The sequence below is a fragment of the Orcinus orca genome, chromosome 17 (assembly GCF_937001465.1).
Source record: "Orcinus orca chromosome 17, mOrcOrc1.1, whole genome shotgun sequence".
Taxonomy (NCBI): Eukaryota; Metazoa; Chordata; class Mammalia; order Artiodactyla; family Delphinidae; genus Orcinus; species Orcinus orca.
Window position 1 is genome coordinate 81,306,326 of NC_064575.1, and position 6,176 is coordinate 81,312,501.

Below are 6,176 nucleotides of genomic sequence, written 5' to 3' on the forward strand. Positions count from 1 at the left end.
AAAGAGCTCACCAGACTGGGGCTATTCAAAAATTAGTTCCATAGGATGTAGGATGAACTAAGTGCTTAAAAGAGGCACACGCCAAGGGTGTGGGAGCTCGGGGGAAGAGGCACAAATTCCACCTGGTAAAATCAAGAGGGGCTTCTCAAAGTTAAGTCCTAAAGGATTTCAGAGAATAGGAGAAGTAAGGAAGGTTGAAAATCTAGGGGATGCCATAAGCAAGGCTTCAGGACGTAAAAACAGATTGTGGGTAGAAGGATGAGAGGACAATACACCCAGATGATCCTAAAGTACATATCAAGTAAGAACAGCTTAGAGCAAACATTTCCCCAGTCCGGGTATATGTGAGTTTTGAGAGGTGTGGATGCAGGAGAAGGAGGAAGCACCTCTGGACCTTCCCTAAGGCTCCATCCTTCCCTCCCCACCAACCTATGACACTTGTGCACTTCCCCATAGACACTTGTGTGTTTCCCTGGACATTCCCTGTTCTTTCATGCCTTCAGGTTCTGTCCATTCCTCTGTGCCTGCAGTGTCTTCTTCTTCTACTCCTTCCACCTGGTTGACGCACTCTTATCACTCTTACCAGGTCAAGATTGAGTTCTCGGAAACTTATTTTTCTACAAGCAAATGTATACCCCTCTTGCTCTGTATTTTCATGAACCTATTTATATTAGGATCCTTCCAGATGTAAGTGACAGAAACCTGACTCAAATTTGTATAGTCAGAAGGAGGAAAATGTTGGCTTATGTAACTAGGATAAGGAGATGACGGAGATGATTTTATGGTTTAAATGTTACAATCAGGGCGTTAATGTTCTTCCTCTCTCTCTCCCTTTTAGCTCTGCTTACCCCAACTTCAGTCTCACCAGACCTTTGAGGTGGAGGCAAGTTGGCCCTTGGCAATGCTGGGTCTTCATTGTCTTTCCAAGTCACAACCCTGAAGAAGAGACACCCTCTCTCTTTCAGTGTATATACACTAAATCTCATGGGGACTCGGTTGTCCCTGGTGGGTTTATACGTCCAAACTTCAGTAACCTTGGCAGTCAGGGAACAGATTTGCTTGCTTATTTTCACCCAGACCACACAGGATGGGTTTCCCACAGGAAAGAAAGCTTCTGTTCTCCAGAGAAAGGGGAAAGGCAACCTAGATGACCAAAAACAAACCAGCAAGCCAAACATTCACATTACCACCCTCCCCTCAACGCTTATCACGTGAACGCAATGGTTGGTTACTGGTCTCTCCTCCACTGGACGATAACCCTTGATGGTAGGACGGGGGCCTCTCCATCCTTGTAGTAGGGCGTTAGGTGCATTTGAGGAGGGATTTAGTAAACCACGGCTGAATGAGTGAGCTAGGCAATGAATGAGAATGAATGAATAAACACGCACATGAAATAGATGGGTCAGTTAATATCATTTCCATATTATAGTTTTATTCCAGCATTTCTAGCCTGGACAACTTTAATAGCCTTTTAATTCATCTTCATATCACCTGTCTTGGCTCCTCTAATCCATTCTTTACACAGCAACCAAATGGATATTTTAAAAGATGCAAATATGATCATTTTATTCCCCTGCTGAAAGCCCTTCCTTTCCTTTGGGATATTGGGCATTTTTGCAGGGCTTCTAAGGACCTTTAAGATCTGGTTTTTGTCTGCTTCTCTAGTTCCGTGTCTTGCTATCCTAACACTTCTAACACCAGTTGCCACCTCCCCACTGTATTCTGAACCCTAAATGCATGTGCACGTTATATTCTAGTCACTTTGAATTACTTCTGCTTCTTCAAAAGCATTATGTTCTCCTTTGCTCTCAAGTCTTCATTCCATCCCTCAGGGTGCGCTTTCTTTCCCTGTCCTCTTCACCCAGCTAACTTCAACTCATGCCTTGGACCCCAGATTATACATCCCCTCATAAATGAGGATTTCTTGGACTTTTAACTACTATCCCTCCTATGTGCTCCTGCAGGACGCCCTCCTCTCATAGAGATACCTATAGCCCTCCATTGTAACTGTTTATTTCTTTGTCTGTATCACTGCTAGCTATACTGTATGCTCTGAGGACATGGGATCCATCTGTTTTATTCACTGTGAATCTCTGCTGTCTAGATTGGACCTAACACTGATGCATGAATGAATGGACAAATGAACGAATGCATCTATTGAGTCCCAACCGTATACTAGGCATTTGGTATGACCCGAAGCTAGGGGCGATCATGGCACAGCCCCTGCCCCGAAGGAGTTCCCTGTCTTTATGCAAAACAGCTGCAGTTCACAGAAGTTATAAGTGGCACAGCCTGGCATTGAGCCAGTCTTGACTCCAGATTCAGGCTCTTCAGATGTCCTTCTGTTGATACTCAGCCTGGATTCATTCAGAAAGCACAGCTTGTGCTTGGGGACGGTTGGTCTGGTTTGGATGGTGAGTGGGGCTGAGAATCTCAGGATGGAGTCAGACCCCTATGAAATGGTACTGAGGCCAAGAGCCATGCTCCAAACCATTGTTTTCCCTTCATCTGGAGTGAGGATCTGTTGATATGTTTGGCTTTCGGAAGCACACTGAGATGAACACTTTATTCCTATTTGTACGGTAAAACATGGACCTCAAAAAAAATTTAGTGAATAATGAAAACAGCTATTAAAGTTGAGCTGTCGGTTTGCTGGTGGTGTTTTACGGTCAGACTTAGGTTCCTGGAGCCAATGCTGTGGTCACTGCTGGGAGGACTTGGGGGACCCAAGTTCTACTCTTGGCCTGACTGGCAGGATTTGTGAAGTGATTTTTAGGAAAGGAGGTCCCACCCTAGTCCCTGGAGAATCAGTCTTCATTGATCTAAAGCTGCTGTGGAAATCTCATATTCTCTGCTAGTGTTTGGTCTATTGTATAACCCGATTCTGTCCAATGAGACATATGAGGAAGTCTGCTAAGGGCTTAATTTCCAAATAAAAAGACAGAGCCTTAAGAGAGAAAGCATATAGCATCGCCTTACTTTTTCCTGAGAGAAATATCATTGAAAGGATGTGATATCTGGAGTTGTGGAAGTCTTCTTGAGACCCTAAGGCAATAAACAAAGAAAAAGAAAAGGTCAAGGCCTTAAGGATAGTTGGCCAGGAAGATAAGAAAGAGTCTGAGTCTTTGCTAACCCAGTTAAGCCCCAGAACAAAAGCTTTGGTCTTCTGGTTTCATGAGATAATTTAATGTCTTTGCTCAGAGCCAAGAGCCATTCTATGTTGGGTTTCCTGTTCCCTGCAGACAAAAGCATTCCTAGGGGATACATATGGAATCAATTAGGTCACAGCTGTTATGTTATGCTTAAATAAACAAAAATGATCTGCTGATTGGAGCAAATCAATGATCACTCCAGGCTTGTCTGGATTTGCTCGTCTGGTGAATGGGAAAAATACAATTGATCTTGAGAAATGCCAGTGAGGGATGAACAATGGTGTTAACTTTTCAGATGCTGGGGTGATACTTTAAACCTCTGGGGTGGTTCTTTGATCTACCGCTGCTCAGTCTGTTTCACGCGGACCCTACTTGAAGTTGGTATTTCTGGACGACATGCCATGCAGGGAAAAGAGCAAGGCCAATGGCGTGACACATGGGCGTTAGACCTGCTTAATGAGTTGTGTGGCCTTAACATAGTTATTTCAGTGTGTTCCACATAAAGTGGCTACTTAGTTTATCACATTTCCAGGGGTAATGTGTTATTCTCTGAGGTTAACTTTCTTGCCCGTGAGGAATGTTGCACAGGTAGTGATGCTGTGCTCATGTAGCCTCATCTTCAGGAGCTGATTTTATTCTCCGATCCCCTTAACCTCTCACATCCGGTCAGTTGCAGAGCAAGGCCTTCTTTTTTTTTTTTAGCGGTACGCGGGCCTCTCACTGTTGTGGCCTTTCCTGCAGCGGAGCCAGGCTCAGTAGCCATGGCTCACGGGTCCAGCCGCTCTGCGGCAGCATGTGGGATCTTCCCGGACCGGGGCATGAACCCGTGTCCCCTGCATCAGCAGGCGGACTCTCAACCACTGCGCCACCAGGGAAGCCCAAGGCCTTAGGGGTAATGTGGATCGTGCCCTATTTCTATAGATGGGAAAATGGAAACCCAGAAGGGGAAGTGACTTGTCCAGTGTTAAGCAGAGCCATGTTTTGTGTATTAATTTTTCCATGTAAAACAGAAAGAAACATTTAAGGCAAAATACCAGTGAGTGCTGATTTATTTATCATTATGCAGCTTTCCCTTGACTCTCTTGCTTGCAGCTTTAGTGAATAGCTATTATTCGTGGGCACCATAATAGATTCTGGAGATACAGAAGTATAGATGGTGAGAGTCCTTCAGAGGCGCCTTCGCTGGTCTGCCCCTTTGTGGATTCTGAATTTGTATCGTTTCCTTGGAATGCAAGAAAATATATTCAAGCCGTATCAAACCCCTGCCTCTCCCCTCAGCGGTTAGTGGATGTAGTGTCACGTGAGAAACAGGTGGACGAGGCTCTCGGAGAAAAAATCACCACTGGTGACTGTTTCCTGTAGGGAATTTCAGCACACAGAGTTGGATTGGGTCCAAAGGAATACCTGCGAATTGCATGTGGTCTAACCCAGATCCTGAAGGAAAGAGACCATTTCTCCCTTCGGCCACAGACACCTGTTGAGGGCTGCTTGCCGCCCCCGGGGCCACTTCCTGCTAGGCATTGCAGGGAACGAGTGAGGGTCCTTCTTCTGGCCCCTTATGCTACAGCAGATCCCAGTGTAGGAACAGAGAAAAAATACATCCTAAAGGAACAAAAGACATCCCAGAGGGAAGACTGTACCACCCACAGGTAAGAGCCTTCACCAAACTTCTGTTCCTCACTCCGAAGTCTCTCCTCCGGTCCCACCCTCCACATCCAGCCAGCCACGCCCACTCCCCAGGTAGCCAGAGAGCATCCTTGACTTTGATCCATATCCAAACTCCTTCTCTGGCAGACGTTGGGTAAGGGGTGTTGGAACTTCCTTGGAGACCAGTGTCACTAACCATGTCAAGGAGACCACCTCTGGTCACAGAGTAACTTCGACAGTCCTGCTAAATAATTTTAGATTTTTCTGTGGTTGCGGTTTTAACAGAGGATCCCTGTGGACAGTTCATTTAGTTGCATTTGCCTATAGAATTTATTCAGTTGCTTTGTTCATTCAATAATAATTTATTAAATAAGACTGTGTGCCAGGCATATCCAAAAAGGGCAGCTTGTTCTTCTTTTACCCGTCTGGGAGCATCAGTGCTCTCATGGAGACTGGCTTCTAGTGGCAGAGATACACAACAAGTAAGATAATTACCACCTTTCATCAGGTCAAAGACATTATTGAATACTGATTGTAATTTGCATTGCCATTTTATGGGCCAGGAAGAAAGGAGTGATACCCCAGAAGTTAAGATGAGCTGTAGTTGACACTTGTGATCCCAGCTGTCACCTGATTTCTGTGCAGCTGTGGTGGGTCACGCCTGTACTGGTCAGAGGCCTCCCTTCTACGAGCACCATGGTGATTTTAGGATGCCACAAAACGCTGCTTAGCCGAGACCACAGACACACCCCTGAACTGGGGGAAGTTAACGACGTGGGGGTCTGGGTGTGGGCATGTAGCACCTCAAGCCCAGTCCTGTTCCTTAGGGGAACCTATGCCAAGGCTCACCATCAATTGTATAATACATCCTGATCTCAGAGATGTTAAAACCAAAAAAAAAAATCATCTTAGAAATGCCACAGCATGGTAAGTGTTAGTACTTGGTGCTGAGGGGTAAAATTAGCAGGGTGTTCAGAAAAAGCCTCAGTGATACACCGCTTTCGAGAAAAGACTGGAAGGCAGCAAGACTTACGGATACCTGGGGGAGGAGCATTCCAGGGAGGGGGGCAGGCCATGCAAAGGCTCTGAGGAAAGGGCGTGCCTGGCCCATTCCAGGAGTGGGGAGGAGACCGGTACATCTGAAATGTGGCAAAAGAAAGCACAGAAAAATAGAAGACGCAGTCAGACAGGAAACTGGAGGTCAGGTTTTGTAGAACTTCTGACCGTTTTGAGGATTTTGGTCCTACTTCACCGTCTTCCGACGGTTGTCAGATGGTTCTCAGCAGAAGAGCGATCTGAACTTTCTTCCATTCTAACAGGCTGGCTCTGACTGCTGTGTTGAGAGTAGGCTGAAGAGGAAAAGAGTGGAAGCAGAGA